This window comes from Rhinopithecus roxellana, chromosome 7 (genome assembly GCF_007565055.1).
Source record: "Rhinopithecus roxellana isolate Shanxi Qingling chromosome 7, ASM756505v1, whole genome shotgun sequence".
NCBI lineage: Eukaryota > Metazoa > Chordata > Mammalia > Primates > Cercopithecidae > Rhinopithecus > Rhinopithecus roxellana.
Genome location: NC_044555.1, coordinates 138,651,300 through 138,667,224, shown reverse-complemented (window position 1 = coordinate 138,667,224; position 15,925 = coordinate 138,651,300). Strand labels below are relative to the sequence as shown.

Below are 15,925 nucleotides of genomic sequence, written 5' to 3'. Positions count from 1 at the left end.
ATATACTGATATCCTTCCTTTTGGGTATAAACCTGGCAGTGAGATTGCTGGATACCATATGAGGTAGCTGTATTTTTAGTTTTTTGAGGAACCTCCAAACTGTTTTCCATAGTGATTGTACTAATTTACATTCCCACCAACAGTGTACAAAGGTTCCCTTTTCTCCACATCCTCGTCCGCATTTGTTATTGCCTATCCTTTTTATATAGGCCATTTTAACTGGGGTGAGATGGTATCTCATTGTAGTTTTGATTTGCATTTCCCTGATGACCAGTGTTGTTGAGCACCTTTGCATATGCCTGTTTGCCATTTGTTTTATTGTAAGAAATGTCTATCTAGTGGTTTTTTTGCCCATTTTTGAATCAAATTTTTAGATTTTTTTCTATAGAGTTGTTTTAGCTCCTTATATATTCTAGTTATTAATCCCTTGTCAGATGGGGAGTTTACAAATATTTTCTCCCATTCTGTGAGTTGTCCCTTCACATTATTGATTGCTTCCTTTTCTGGGCAAAAACTTTGTAATTTGATGTGATCCCATTTGTCCATTTTTGCTTTGATTTCCTATGCTTGTGGAGTCTTTAGGTTTTTCCAAATATAAGATCATATCTGCAAGGAAGGATAATTTGACTTCCTCCTTTTCAATGTGGATGCCCTTTATATCTTTCTTTTGCCTGATTGCTCTAGCTAAGTCATCCAGTACTATGTTGAATAACAGTGGTGAATGTGAGCATCCTTGTTGTGTTCCAGATCTTAGAGGAAAGGCTTTCAGTTTTTCCCCATTCGATGTCATATTAGCTGTAGGTCTGCTATATATGGTTTCTATTTTGTTGAGGTATGTTCCTTCTACACCCAGTTTTTTTTTTTTTTTTTTTTTTTTTTTTTTGAGATGGGGTCTTGCTCTGTCGCCCAGGCTGGAGTGCAGTGGCATGATCTCAGCTTGCTGCAAGCTCTATCTCCTGGGTTCACACCATTCTCCTGACTCAGCCTCCCGAGTTTTTTTATGATTTTTATCATGAAGGGATGTTGAATTTTATCAAATGTTTTCTCAGCATCTATTGAAATGATCATATGATTTTTGTTCTTCATTCTGTTGTTATGATGTATCCCTTTGATTGATTTGTGTATGTTGAACCATCCTTGCATCCCAGGGATAAATCCCACTTAGTCATGATGAATGATCTTTTTAGTGTATTGTTGAATTTAGTTTGCTAATGTTTTGTTGAGGATCTTTCCATCAATAATTATCAGGGATATTGTCTTGTGGTTAGGCTTTTGTGTCAAATGTTTTTTTCTTCCTCTTCTCTTATTGTTTGCGATCTGGGACTCCAATTATGTTTATAACTTTGATATTATCCTATGTATTTCTAACACTCTGCCCTTTTTCAATCTTTTCTCTCTCGAATCTGTACTTCAGATTAGAAAATATCACTAGATTTTTCTTCCAGTGAAACTACTCTTTTTTCTGCCATTTTCAACCTGCTGTTACGCCCACTCACTGAATTTTACTTCAGGTACTCTGACTTCCTATTTGTTAATTTATTACACGTGTTTTTCTTTATTTCCCTTAGTGTAATTATGATACATGATTTAAAATTCTTTCTCCTAATTCAAACATCTGGTTTACCTTAGGGCTGGTCTCTATTATTTTTTTTCCTTGGGTATGAGTAATATTTTCCTATCTCTTTGCTTTAGTAGTAATTTTTGAGTGTACCCTGAATATTGTGAATTATATATTGTAGGATACCTTTATTTTTTTCTCTAGAGCATTGATTTTGTTTGTTTTACTAGACAGTTAATGTGGCTGAAGTGAAACTCCAAAATTTCCCTCATTGGCAGACCTGGAAACTCTGTTTAATTCTTTCGGCTTTATTTAGGCTTTTTGGAATCTGTCCCCACATAAATATTTCATGGTTTCACCAGACAGCTGGGTAGTTTATACACAGAATTTGGGGCTTCCTCTCCCTAGTATTTTAAATTATTGAATTTCTCTCATGGCTTTTCAACTACAGTGGTCATCCTGAATTCTGTCCTCTGGTTCTTTCAGCCACTTGGACTGCAAGCAATTGTGTGTGGGAGTTGGCTGATGCTGGTTTGTGAATGCCTACTGTGCATATCTCTATTCAACTCCATGTTCATGGAATCGTCCATGGTAGAGGTATTTACACCATGGAAAATGGCAAATACTATGAATTTGTTTTTTATTTATTTTCCTCAAGATCCAGTTGTTAAACATTTAACAGTTGCAACATTGATTCTAGTTTCTCTAGAGTTTATTCACTGCTTTGGCTTGGGGGCTGCCATTAAGCAAAAATTACCAGAAAAGGAAAAACCCACTTAGTATTGTTCCCTCCTTTCAAGTATTAATTCCCTTTCAATTTTTGCCTGTTGATGGGTTGCTTTCCAGTGCATTTAATTTGTTGTATTATATATTTGGTCCACTGTTTATTACTGTTATCTGCATCAGGGTTGGTCTGATAGAAGCTTCTTCACCATTGTCAGAAGTTTTCCTAATAAAGGATTTTTTTTTTTTTTTTTTGGTTTGCAGTCAAGTGGGAAAATTATGAAAATACTGTAAGGTTTTCATACAACTATAATTGTATAATTCAGAGAAGAGGGTTTTGTTGTTGTTGTTCAGAGAGTGTCTTAATCCAACTTATCTGTATTAAAATATCTTTTCTTTAAAAAAATGATGGCACCCAGATGGTTTATTTGTTTGTTTGGTATCTTTATTAGATGAAAAGTTATCAATTATAGTAGATTGAATAGTGTCCCCCAAAATTCATGTTCATCTAGAACTCAGGATGTGACCTTATTTCAATGGTATGGTCTTTGCAAAAGGAATTAGTTAAAGATCTTGAGATGAAATCATTCTGGATTTAGGGTGGACCTTAAATCCAATGACTGGTGTCTTTATAAGAAAAAAGAGGGAGATTTGGGCACACAGAAATCAGAGCAGAAGACCATTTGAAGACCGAGGCAGAGATTCAGTGATAAGCCAAGGAATACCGGAAACCACCAGAAGTTGGAAGAGACAATAAATCATTCTCTAGAACTTTTGGAGTAGTTTGGCCCTGCCAGCATCTCGATTTTAGACTTCTGGCCTTCAGAACTGTGAGACAATAAATTTCTGTTGTTTTAAGCTACTGAATTTATGGTAATTTGTTATGGCAGCCCTAGAAAACTAATACAGCAACCTTATGCCAGTTCATAATATTTCTTTTTGCCAGTATACTAATCTATTAAATCCAATGGACATTTATGCAAACAAGCCTACACATAAAAATGGGTACCTATGCAGGAAAAAGTATTTGTAGCTTTATGCCCACATACACACTTGCTTTATGTGCAAGTTACATGTTAATTTTGTAGACAAAAATACTGTACCTGCAGTCAGCAATCTGAGTACTGACCTTGACTCTGCCACTGACTCACTATGACCTTGTGTGAGTTATATTTTCTATTTAGTCTAGTTTCTTTTCTGTACAATGACATGGTTATCTTTATGGGTCCCTTTAGCTCAGTGACTCTAAGCTTACGAGTACCCATCTGTCTTCTACTCAATGTATGGACACATGCTTTTGAAGATCTATAGGAGTGTAGCACATGTACTTAATCTGGCAGGAGTAGAGAGCATTAGAAATTTGGCGGAAAAAACCCAACAGGATAGTAGTTTAAATAGAAATGGCACACTATAGGCAACATTGTAAATGCCTATTATGTCCCAGTCACTGTATGTATATTGACACTAGTATACTTAAACACACTATATAACTCACTTTCAATTAGATGCCCTCTGAATTTTTCTAACAGGACTAGAAATCACAACATGAGGAGTTTGACTAAGACAACTTTTATACTAATCATTATATGTAAGCAGATGCTGAATTCTTTGATAGGAACAGCTCTTTACTCATGTGCTTATATTGATTGGTATTATCCCTGAAACACGAAAGATGGAATGTTGAATAAATGTGATTTGGAGTCCCATTTGGGGATTCACCTTTGGAGAACTTTTGAAATTTGGTAGTTTATTTTTTTATTTTCTAAGGGCCAACTTCTCCTTCACCTGGAATTTTCCTGTCTTTAGATTCCTAGACTGTTAGTTCTGGAAGGGTCTTTTAAGATCATCTATTTCCATTACCACTTATTTGGTCATTGAGGATATTGAGGGCCAGACTGAAGAACTCGTTGAAAGCAACATAGCAATTTTCAGAGGCAAAACTCAAACTCAAGTTCCTTTATTTTATTTTTAGCCTAGGTCTTTTCCCACCCTATGCTACATTGTTACTGTGCTTTGCCTAGGTTGCTTTTTTTCTTTTGATCCAATGGGAATATAATTCTTTTATACTTTGAGTCAATAATTCTCCTTTTCCCCATCTTAGCCCTTGTGCAAACTCATGTATAGTCTCACACAATCACATGCATCTATATTCCCTTTGGAATTTTTGAAAAGAAAGCATTGTGGTTCTGCTGCTTGTCTGTCTTGTCTACAGGGAAGCTAGAGCTGACAGTTTTGAATTGGGGCTGCAATTCTACTTGGTTGAGGGTGGGGGTGGAAGTTAGGTCAATAGGGGATCAATGTGGCGGAACTCTTTCTTCTTAGTGGAGTATGAATGACAACCTCTTTGATGTACATTTTTCTAGCTCATTATTGCCCCCAGAGATGGAATCTGAACAGACAGGATTGTCAAACCTTTATTTGGAGCCTGGGTTAGAAGGCACGCCCATAGGGATGTAAGGGAGACAGAGAGAAAAAGGAGGAAGCTCTCTTCAGTCTTGGAGCAGCAAGTAAGCATCGCACATCAGCTACAGTAACCCATACTTCCTTTATCCTCCTATTCGCTCTTACCCTTTTGCTCTCTTTCTCTTCCCTTTGCTTCCTCTGCTCCTCCCTTTCTCTCTGGGCTTCCCTCTATTTCTCTGTTGGATGCTTTAAGGAATAAAATACTACTTTAGTATTTCGTAAAACAACCACATCTAAAGCCTTGCAAGTGCTGTATTCACAGCCCCAGCACAGCCGCGTGCTAAGCACCAGTGGTGAACCTAAAGCCAGCAAAGGGGGAGGGGAGAAGGGGAGGGGAGGAGGGGAGGGAGAAACTGACAGAGAGGGAGGGAGGCAGATTGAGAGAGAGAGAGAGAGAGAGAGAGAGAGAGCGAGAGAGAGCGAGAGAGAGAGAGAGAGAGCGAGAGCGAGCGCGCGCAAGCAAGCTAGCGAGCAAACCAGAGAGACAGACCGAGAGAGGGACCAGGAGAGAGACCCAGAGAGAGAAGAAGAAGCCAGAAGCCGAGCTCTGTCAGGGCTCAACCTCCAACTTGTTTCAGTTCATTCATCCTTCTCTCCTCTCCGCTCAGACTGTAGAGCTCGGTAAGAAACATTGATGTTCCTTCTTCCCCCTCCCCCAAGCTCAGGTCTCTTTTAGCGATAGCATCTCTCCCCCGTACTGAGAGTCTCCTTGGGTTGGCCGGGAGGCGAGGCATGCTCTGCAGCTGTGATGCTATCCTGGGTTCCCCAGTGGGGCTGGTGGAAGCCCAGAGGCGGCATCTGAGCAGGGAGACACTGGGGTAAAACCCGATTTGAGGAAGGGGGGTTGCGATGTGGTATGTGCGTGATTTGCTTCATTGTCAGTGAATTGTTTTGTTCCTCTTTGGAAGCAGGTCAGCATTGACCTTGCAAATTGCTTGGGGGGCCCCAGCAGCTGCTGCAGAAAGCCACGGAGTGGCCCCTAGCCAAAGCAGACAGCACTGTCATGACCCCCCAGACAGCTCTAGGCACCAGGGATGGAGTAATGGCTGGAGCTTTCTCCCTTCTTTAACTCTTTCTCCGCAGCTGCTTCTCACTGCTGGAAATAAAGAAGGAGGGTACCTTGCAGCCTCTTTCGCCATCTCCCCATTACCTCCCCCACATGCAAGTGAGTAGAAAGTTGTAAATAACTGCTTCCTTTAAAGCAGATTGAGCCCTACCCCCTTCCTTTAAGGGGCTCGCTGTGGGGTTGGGCCTGACTTCCTCCACAAACTTGGGAGGTTTGCCTTGTTTCCCTGAGAGAAGCTCCATTGCTTGCCCACCCTCAATTCCAGGTAGTTGAGTTGACATCCTAGATCAGAGATTCAGATACCCCACCCCATCCCACTCATAGGCATCATGTTAAGTCCAGCTGTGTCCTTGGAAGGGAGGAAACACCTGATGGTTTGTCTGGAACTGGCCTCCCAGTTTGCTGCTCCTCTAACTGTGGCTGCGGGTGGCATGAGCAAGAGGACTGGGGGAAGGGTGGCTGTTGGATTGATGAAAAGCAGGGTGATGAGGTAGGATTACTAGTATGAATAATTTGGCTTATTGAGAGTCAGCAAGTTCTGGTTGTCTGGAGCTGTGCAAAGACTGATTGAGGCTCTTGTAGTATAGCCCCTCTGAACTGGTAGGGGAAGGGATCTAATTGTTTGATGGGAGCTTTCTAAGTGAGTGACACTGCTGTGCCTGTGGTAGTAATTATGGCATCCCTAATACTAATTGCTAACATTATTGAGTATGTAGTATATTTTGAATTCTGGCCTGTTTAGTGTGTATTACTTCATTAGATTATTGTGTCAGAATAGTGCATTGAATAACAGACACTATCATTATCTTTGGTTTACTGACAAAACTGAGGCACAGAGAGGTTAAGCAACTTGTCCAAGATTGCAGAGCAATTAAATGTCCCAGTTGGAAATTAAAACACTGGCAACCTGGTTCCAGAATCCATGGTCTTAACCATCAAGCACTACTGCCTTCTTGGGGAGAATTATGCACCTTTGTTAGGCAAGTGTAGATACAACAGGTACAGTGTGGCTTGGCAAGACGTTTTGGAAAGTAGTGGCCTAGCTTTTGTGTAGAGTAACAGGAACTTAGCCTGGAGCCAGGCTTCACCTGGATTTCTGGAAGGGGCTGCACGAAAGACTTTCATTGGTCAGCTTGCTTTCCTTGAAAATCGTACTTCACTTTTTATAGCCTCATCCACCCAACATGCTCCAAACTGCGCCTTTTAAAAACAGACCTTATTCTTATTTCCTGAGCATTTGGAGTTATTCTGTGCCGAAAATTTTAGAATACTAAAACCTTGGAACTGGAAGGAACCCAAAAGGTCAGTCATTAAGCTTTATTTCTCTACTCAGTTCTTGAATTTATCCTAAGCATCCAATTTGTTGACTGATTTCTATTTGAACTCCCTGCAGTGATAGAGAGCTCATTACATGGCTCTTTGTGTCATTGTGCAACTGTGATTGTCAGAAAGTATTCCCCATTATAAGCCAAAATCTGTTTCCCAGTAACTTATATTCATTGGTTCTTTGGGACTGTCGGGAACAAATTTGCTTTTTCTTAATAATAGTTCTTCAGTTAGTTGAAGACAGCAATCATGCCTCCCTCTTAACTCTTGGATCCAATAAGACCACAGAGTAAAGGATTATCATTTACTTTATGCTGGAAATTGTACTATTCTTTTTTTTTTTTTTTTTTTGAGATGGAGTCTTGCTCTGTCACCCAGGCTGGAGTGCAGTGGCGCGATCTCGGCTGGTGCAAGCTCCGCCTCCCGGGTTCACTCCATTCTCCTGCCTCAGCCTCCCGAGTAGATGGGACTACAGGTGCTCACCAAGCGGCTAATTTTTTGTATTTTTAGTAGAGACGGGGTTTCGCCATGGTCTCGATCTCCTGACCTCGTGATCTGCCTGCCTCGGCCTCCCAAAGTGCTGGGATTACAGGCGTGAGCCACCACGCGGGGCCTAGACTATTTTTAATATGGCCTAATAGCCCACTTGTTTGTTAGTCACAAATTGACCCTACGGAGTTTTCTAAAACAGCCCTGATAGTGTATGTTCTCTTCCTTGGATGAGTTTGATATCTGGTGTCAACTGGACTGTTGGGAGCAAGGAAGGTCGCTTTCATATTCCTAAAGACCAGAAATTGATTAGTACTGGTCCTTCTAAAGCCCCCAGAATGTCTGTATGGCATCCAGACAATAGGCATGTGGGAAGATTTGAGTGGCAGGAATTTTCATAAAGAAAATTATGAAATTTTCTAATTTCATAAAGAAAAGCACATTTGAAATACTGGTAGTTCAAGGTTCATACAGTATACAGAAGGTAGAAGAATAAGCTATTTTATCAGAAAACACCTCAGGAATAATTACATCACTGAGGGGATACAATACAGAGGGACTGGGTGGAAAAGGGTGAGTATGCGGTTGCTAGAATGGAACACTGACTTGACTGTTAGCAAATTTGGGTTCCATTCCTAGCTCTGATGATTTGCCAATTATCTTGGACATATGACTTCCCCTCCATGTGCCTCAGTTTTTCCATCTATAAGATGTTGAAGTGGACTGTGTCTCTAAGGGTGAACTCTGAAATTCTTTACCTAAAGTAAATTATAAGATTTCAGAGTTATGAGAGGCATCAGAAATCGTTAGGCCAGTGTTTCTCAAACTTTAATGTGTAAAAATATCTCCTGGGAATCTTGTCAAAATGCAAATTGTGATTCAGAGAGTCTATAGCAGGGGCCTTGGATTTTGCATTTTAACAAGATATTAGGTGATCCTGAAACTGCTGTTCCACTGACCACATTTCAAGTAGCAAAGCTCTAGTAGAGTGCTGGTCAAACTCCCCTAGTGAAGGAAAATGTTTTCTGTTGTTATTGTTGTTGTTTGTCTTTTCCTAATCCATCACAGAAGACTGTTAATTTAGTAAAATAAATTAACCATGAATTACTAGAAAATGAAAGAAAAGACATATGAAAGATAAGCCCACATTTGTATTATTAGATTCTACAGACATAAAATGATTTTTTCAAATTGCTGTAACATTTTCTAAGTGCTTACCCTCGACTTCTGTACTTTGGTCATTACAGTCTGGTAATAAAAGTTCACAGACAGGCACTGATTGGCGGGCTACATTTTGAGTGCACTAGTCTAGGCTACCTGCCCACCTAATTTAAGAGGCCCAAATTACACCCAGCTTTAATTTCTAAATCACCTCTCAGATGATCTTTTACTCTACAGTTAAATATCTCCTTTAATGAAGAATTCAACATTTACACAAAGTTGCATTGTTTATGTGTTGTGACAGATAAAATGTTTGTTTTTTCTTGAAACTCTTAATGTCCTTAGAGTTTCTACAAATTATACTTTCAGTTATATATTCCAAGTGGGTAAGGGGCTGTATCAGTTCAGTTTATTATACCATTAGCCTTTAGCCTAGTGTATGACATAGAGTAGGTGCTTAACAGATGTTTTTTAAGTAAATGAATGAACCATTAGACATTAGTTGTGGGGCCATACATTCAATAAAGGAAAGGTAATTTGGGCTTTCTTCTGTATTGGGGAAACAGGATTCATCCCATTTTAAAAATTTCTTAGAGTGGATAGAAATCCAACTTGACTACTTCAGAGAGTTACTTGGTATCTCAATTTTATTTTGAAGGGATTGCTGGAGTGGGCCATTAGAAGGCTGTTGGTCTTTATTCTAGAAAGAGTGGGACTAATTAAAGGGCTTTGAGCAGGATAACTGACATGGCTTAATGGAATCTGTTCAGTATAAGGTTACTAAGTGCCTATGATGAACCAAAGGTAATGTGGGAGATACAGGATTATTTAGGAATAGCCTCTGCCCTCCAAGATGACACAGTCAAGTAGGAAAGAGAAGAAGTATACAAACAACTATAGTATTAGGAGATGAGATCTACACCCATAAAAGAGAAGCAAAGGGCTTTAAGGAGATCAAAGACACCTTCCTGGAAGTGGCATTTGAAATGAGCTTTGAAGATTAGACAAACTTTGAGTATGCAGAATTAGGGGATGGGAAAGGTATTCTATTCAGAGGCTAGTTGTGTTGGAGTAAAGTGTATGCAGAAATATTTACGTGAGATGTGTTTGGCAAGATAGGTGGAGGGCTTGACTATAAATCATATTGAATGCTAGATGGGAGAATTAGGACTTTACATGTAAAAGAGATGCAACTCCCTCATTTTAGGGATGAGCAAACCCATCTTGACAGAGTGAGTGACTTGGTTTGCCTGGGGCCACACAAGTAGTAATATTGTTGTAGTCCAGTGAAAGGTACTGAGCACATTTGAAAATATGGGATTGGAACTCTGGAAAGAAGTCAATTGGAGAGAGTGATTTGAGAGTCATTGCCTCTCAATACTTGAAATAGAATAAAAGAGATTCAAGGGTGGTACTTTGAAGAATACTTTTTTTTTTTTTTTTTTTTTTTTTTTTAGGATATGGGGGAAAACGATGACCCTTATGTGAAGGCTACAAAGGAGAAAAAGTCAGAGATATGGAAGGAAAATTAGAAGAGTATGTTTTGAAGGTGCTAAGAGAGGAGAGGCACCTTCTAATTTATTTATTGCATACATACCATTTACTAGGCATGGAGAATATAATGGTGAGCAAAACAGACAAAGTTGTTGCCATCCTGGGCTCATGGTTTAGGTAGTGAGATAGACATTATTCGACAAACCACTGAACTATATAGTCATAAATTGTGATTCATATGTAGAGGAAAATGTACCGCTTTAAGAAGAAAGGTGTGGTCACCATTATTAAACTTCACAACAGAGTTGAGTAGTGAAAAATGATATCTGGTTTATAACAGTCCTTCCCACTCTGATGGTCACAGTGCTTACCAACACTTCAGCTGGATGATGCATACCCATTTTGCAAATGTTTGGCAGATGATTGTGCTGCAACAGTAAGGGAAGGTAAGGGTCCCTCCAGGCTCATGTCCACAGGAGCAGTGACTTACTTAAAAACTAGGTTATATGTCGTGTGGCTTAACTGAAACTCACAAAGACCCAGTGCCTTTCCCAGGTCCTCCAACTCTCTCAATTCAGCAATTTATAGGAAGAGGCACTTGATAAAAAGTATGAGGAATTTGATATTAAAAATCCCTCTTAAAATGGGATTTCTGATAGCCTAGTCCTGACTTGGATACTCGGTTTGTTTTGACGTATCACTTGTCTTGTTTGAGCCTGTTTCCATATCTGTAAAATAATGTGGGGGGAGGTTTGGAAAAGGGTTTTGAACAGGGTGACTGACATGAATCTATTAAGATATTTACAAAGACCCTCCAAGCTGTGAGGTTCTATAGTTCATGTTCTCCTCTATACTGTGTTATCACGGTTCTGTGCAGGTAGCTCAGGTTCGGTCACTTATATAAGCAACACTAATAACTTTATACAGAATTCTGAAGGTTGATAATTTTGGTGGAAGTATTCACAGACTTTAGAAGAGGTCGTTGAAATGCAGCTTCCTTGTTTTATTCCTGAGGTGACCGAAATTGTGAACTGTCCTCAAATTTAAGGAAAGAACTGACTATATTGTAAAATATATAGTAAAGTTGGATATTAGGTGATATTTCTATTACTGCTGGTTTGAAATAAACTAAAGTCACTGAGAATAAGATGGGGCATGATACTGTTAAATATGCGCAAGGTGATTATCTCATTCTGAAATGTAATGGTCCAGGTAGTCTCTTCCTGGGGGGAAGATATATGTGAAGGGAAACACTGGTTGGTAATATAAAAGCATTTTTATACTTAAAAGCATGATTTTAAACATATTGATGTCTGCACAAAATATGTCTGCTGAATATACACAGAAGGGGGAATAAAAATCTCCAGGACATATATTTTGAAGGGTACTTTTCTCTTTAAAAACTGATTTCTTAAAAAACGCAAGTATTATATATATTTTTGAAGGGAAGGGGAGGTGGATGGAGATGGAATTATGTAAGTGACCATAGCATAAAATAACTTTTCAAAATAGTGCAAGAGGAGCTCAGAAATGGCAGGGCCCTTAACAATCATGTAATGGCAGTCTTATCACCCAGTACATATGGTCATCTATTTTCAGTGTGAATGGTTTCAGGAAGGGTTGCTTAACACCACCAGATAATAGACAGCTTGGTTGTTAGCAAGTTATTCTTCATACTGACCTGTAATCTGTCTTCTGAATTCAACCTATTGGTCTTGCACCTTGGAGCAACAGCAATACTGTATAATTGCTATTCCCCTTCTTCATAATGGCCATTCAAATGTTTAACCATTGTTGTTCTTCTTCTCATCTTTTCTTCAGTCTGTATATTGCTAGTTCTTGAGTTTATGTGATACATATTTTTAGAAATTTCTACAGTAGACACTTCCATCTTCAGTATCCCTCTTAATGTGTGATATCCAAAATGGGACCCAGTACTTTAAGCATGAATGGCTAGCACTTCCATTTAAAAAATTGTGTATATTTTCTATGTGGCACATATACACCATGGAATACTATGCAGCCATAAAAAAGGATGAGTTTGCGTCCTTTGTAGGGACATGGATGCAGCTGGAAACCATCATTCTTAGCAAACTATCACAAGAAGAGAAAACCAAACACCGCATGTTCTCACTCATAGGTGGGAACTGAACAATGAGATCACTTGGACTCGGGAAGGGAACATCACACACCGGGGCCTATCATGGGGAGGGGGGAGGGGGGAGGGCGGAGGGATTGCATTGGGGAGTTATACATGATATAAATGATGAATTGATGGGTGCTGACGAGTTGATGGGTGCAGCACACCAACATGGCATAAGTATACATATGTAACAAACCTGCACGTTATGCACATGTACCCTAGAACTTAAAGTATAATAAAAAAAAAAAAATTGTGTATATTTTCTAATATACCTTAAGATTGTAATATCTACCATTAAATTTTTTTTCTGATTATAAAAGTAAAACAACCTCATTACAGAAAATTTTGAAAATGAGGAGACTTTTTTAAAAAAAACAATCACCTCTAAATCCCTAGTCCAGAGATAGCTTGCTGTATTTCCTTTCAGATGTGTTTCTGTGTTTATATAATTGGAATCACATCTTATATGTACTATTTTTGATCTGACTTTTTCTTTTTTTATTGTTATAATTGTTTTATTTTATTAGAAGTAATTGTTGTTAATCTCTTATTGTGCCTAATTATAGATATGTCTGTATAGGAAAAAATACAGTATATCTAGGGTTTGGTACTATTTGCAGTTTCAGGCATCCACTGGGGTTCTCAGAACATATCTCCATAAGGAGGACTACTGTAGTTTAGGAGGTAAAGAGGGATCATGGGGAGAAGCATGAAGAAGAGTGACAGAGAAGCAACACAGCCAAGAAAGGGCATTTCACAAGCCAGCCATCAGTGTGGAGGACTGGTGCTTAGTCCCAGTGGAGAACCTCTGGGAACAGTATAAACCATACAGCTCAAAGCCATCCCACTCAGGCGTCGAGGGAGCAGGGTCTTTACATACTGGCCCTTATAGTTAGTTGCCAAGGGCTGCTCCCAGGGAGCATTTGTTCCCTGGCATTTCAGCCTGCCTTCTTGGTGGGAAAGCAGGCTGCAGCAGGAGGAGAAAGGCAAGGAAATGCATATGCTGGTGGTTGGGAGTTGGGTTGGAGTGCACTGAAATGGTAGGGCTGAGGAGATCTAGTTGAGGGGAGGCACTGACAGCACCTACTGTGCATTTGTTGAGCACTTTATGATGTGCCAGGTGCTTGGCACATATTATCCTGTTTGTTTCTTGGTGCAACCCAATCAAGTAAATATTTTACTCATGTTATACATGAAGAAACCAAGACTCCCAGAAGATACATAACTTATGGTGCAGCTAAAATGAGGCAAGGTTCAAGGTCAAACTCAAGTTTGCCTCATTCTATATTACATGATTATTCTATAATGTCATTGTTGTAATCAGGGTTCTCCAGAGAGATACACTGACAGGATATATACAGAGATAATATGAAAAGGAATCTGTGATGTTCCCCTTCCTGTGTCCAAGTGTTCTCATTGTTCAATTCCCACCTATGAGTGAGAACATGAGGTGTTTGGTTTTATTGTCCTTGCAATAGTTTGCTGAGAATGATGGTTTCCAGCTTCATCCATGTCCCTACAAAGGACAGGAACTCATCCTTTTTTTATGGCTGCATAGTATTCCATGGTGTATATGTGCCACATTTTCTTAATCCAGTCTTTTGGTCTGACTTTTTCATTGGTATTATATTGTGAGCATTTCCCCACATCGTTCAGCAGCCTTCAAACAATTTTTAATAGCTGCATACTTTTCAGTTTTCAATTTCTACTATAATTGTATGACAGATCACATATTGATCATTTAAATTATTTTTGCTTCTTTGAACCTCACCTTTTTAGATCTTTATTCAAATGTCACATTTGAATTCTAAACGATCTCACATAAAAATGCAAACCCATCTTTTCCAACACTTACTCTTCCCCTTTCTTGCTTTACTTTTTTAAACCTTTGGCTTGTGTCATCACCTAAGAGACTAGATACATTACATCTATTGTCTGGATTCCTGTTTTAGGGTGTAAGTCCCTCAAGCATGGGGATTTTTTTCTCCATTTTCTTCACCCTTATATCCCTTAGAACCTACAATAAGGTCTGACATATTGTGGATACTTAGTAAATGTTTGTTGAATGAATTGTTAAGATGAGTTTTTATGAAAGGCATTACTGGGTCTGAAGATACTAACTTTTTAAAGGCTCTTGATATATATGTGAAGGTGTTCCACTATATAAGATTGTTGATTACTGCTCATACACCTATGACAGTGCTGGCTATTGTCATTCTTTTAAAATATTTACCAATCTGATGGGGGTAAAATGGTACCTTACTATTTTAATATGTGTTTCTTTTATTATAATGAGATTGATTTTCTTTTTTTTTTATTTTTATTTTTATTTTTTATTATACTTTAAGTTCTAGGGTACATGTGCATAACGTGCAGGTTTGTTACATATGTATACTTATGCCATGTTGGTGTGCTGCACCCATCAACTCGTCAGCACCCATCAATTCATCAATTATATCATGTATAACTCCCCAATGCAATCCCCCCCTCCTCCCCCCTCCCCCCCTCCTCCCCCCTCCCCCCCTCCCCATGATAGGCCCCAGTGCGTGATGTTCCCCTTCCCGAGTCCAAGTGATCTCATTGTTCAGTTCCCACCTATGAGTGAGAACATGCGGTGTTTGGTTTTCTGTTCTTGTGATAGTTTGCTAAGAATGATGGTTTGAATACTTTTTTGATCAATTTTGTTTCATTTCTATGAACATCTATTTTTGATCTTTGTACATCTTCCATTAAGAACTTACATTTTTTACAATTTTTATGGGCAATGTATATTTAGTTGACCCATTAGACCTTTTTCTGTCAAATGTAGGGAAAAATTCTCCCACTTACATTTTAAATGTTTAAATTTAAAAGTTTACATTTTAAATAGACTTTTATGCACACTAATCTTAATTTTATGTAATTATATTTATCTTTTCATTTGTAATTTCTTCTGATGAATTCGTGTTTAAGAATTTCTTCCTCATTCAAAATTGGATAAGTGCTTGAATGAATTTTGTTTTAGTTTTTATTGCTTATGTTTAATCCCTCTGAAATTTATTTTGCTGTGTGGTATGAGGTAATTTTCTAAATTGTTTTCCCTGCCAATTGTTTCATAGCACCAAACACTGAATAATTCATTCATTCCCACAGTTCTGTAATATATACAAATTGTAATATATGTAGTAGATACTGTTTGGAATTTATCTATTCTTCATTTCTTTTAGTCTGTCTCTTCTTGTCCTAGTTACAAAGTTTAAATATTGTTGTAGCTTTAAAATAATTTTTATTACCTCAGCTCTTCTACTTACTAGCTGTGTGGCCTCTCTAAGCCTAGATTTATCTGTATAGAATGGATAGCAGTAACATTTATTTTATGCTCTTAATTTTGTGAAGGGGATCTTTCTACCATTATTTCTGTTAATCGATTATGCAGAAAATTAGTATTTATAATTTTAACTTCTATTTTTTTTACTTTGCTCAAGTTTATTATTATAAATTTATAGTTTACAAGTTATTTTCT

The 15,925-nt window shown here is 38.5% G+C and overlaps 1 protein-coding gene across 1 annotated transcript in view; it reads left to right on the top strand.

Annotated features, from left to right (window-relative positions):
• Positions 1 to 5,158: 5,158 nt before the first annotated feature.
• The window catches only part of GABRA3 (gamma-aminobutyric acid type A receptor alpha3 subunit), a 338,987-nt gene continuing 328,220 nt past the window's right edge, over positions 5,159 to 15,925 (top strand). The window contains exon 1 of the mRNA XM_030934036.1: positions 5,159 to 5,365. The gene's annotated coding sequence lies outside the window, so the exon portion shown is untranslated. The remainder of the gene's footprint in view (positions 5,366 to 15,925) is intronic.